The sequence below is a fragment of the Sinocyclocheilus anshuiensis genome, unplaced genomic scaffold, assembly GCF_001515605.1.
Source record: "Sinocyclocheilus anshuiensis isolate Anshui unplaced genomic scaffold, SAMN03320099.WGS_v1.1 scaffold2305, whole genome shotgun sequence".
NCBI lineage: Eukaryota > Metazoa > Chordata > Actinopteri > Cypriniformes > Cyprinidae > Sinocyclocheilus > Sinocyclocheilus anshuiensis.
Window position 1 is genome coordinate 324,922 of NW_015552535.1, and position 1,020 is coordinate 325,941.

The 1,020-nt window shown below is 28.2% G+C and overlaps 1 protein-coding gene across 1 annotated transcript in view; it reads left to right on the forward strand.

Moving 5' to 3' along the window:
- Positions 1-1,020, forward strand: part of LOC107663746 (receptor-type tyrosine-protein phosphatase mu-like) — a 313,414-nt gene that overhangs the window by 276,340 nt on the left and 36,054 nt on the right. The window lies entirely within an intron of this gene.

The following is a 1,020-nucleotide window of genomic DNA, read 5'->3' on the forward strand; positions in this document are numbered from 1 at the left end:
TGTGAGAAAGTTTATAATGAGATCTCTGATGTTCTTTGAGATCAGATTTTTTAATATATATCTAAAAATACATTTTTTATGATTTTTTTTAAAGATATGTTTATTTTAAATGATATAATGTATTTTATAGGGTTTTTTGACAATTATTGACAAAGTAAGAATATAGCTCTATAAAAAAATGTTGAACAATTTGATCAGAAATATTTGCATTCATGTTTTATATATATACATAAACATAGATAGACTGATTGTGTGTGTGTGTGTGTGTGTGTGTTTCACATTGGTGTGAATAGACATTAACCATTAATATTTTTGGTCTGTTTTCAGGAAGAGGAAGACTTTAAATTCGTTTCAAATGTGTAAATAAATCAGTATACTAGCATATAAATGTCAACAAAACTATACATACTAAGGTGGTTTTTGTCACTTTTGATCTTTTTTATTGGCATTTTGTCAGGACAACATGAAATACACTTACATCAAACTGATCAACAAACAACAAAATGTCATTGTAAAAGTATTACTTTAAACAAATAATAATAATTTTACTGACTGTCATGTAGCAAGTCCAACAAAACACATGGGCTTAAACACACACAGTCCAAACAGGGTAACAAGACACAGGTGAAAACAATCAAAGAGCTAATCAACAAAGAAACTACAATGGACTACAAGACTAGAACAGTAAACAAGCTATGTGGCACAAAAACAACATTTTTATGCAGTGAATCAAATGAATCAGTGAATTATTTTTGAACTGGTTCACTTACTGTTCAAACAAACTGACTGACCAAAATTAATCCAAACTTCTCAAAATGAATAGAAAAAGACATTCAAGATACTGCATTTGATTATTTTCTCATCTGTAAAGCTGTGTGTGCTTTACAAAGAAAATGTAACAGTTGTTTAATGATTTGTCACACTGTATGTAACTGCTGATTTTGGGGCCCTTTAAAATAAGATACAGTAAAAAAAAAATCTGCATGTTTCATTTTTTTTTTTTTTTTTTTTTTGGGGTTC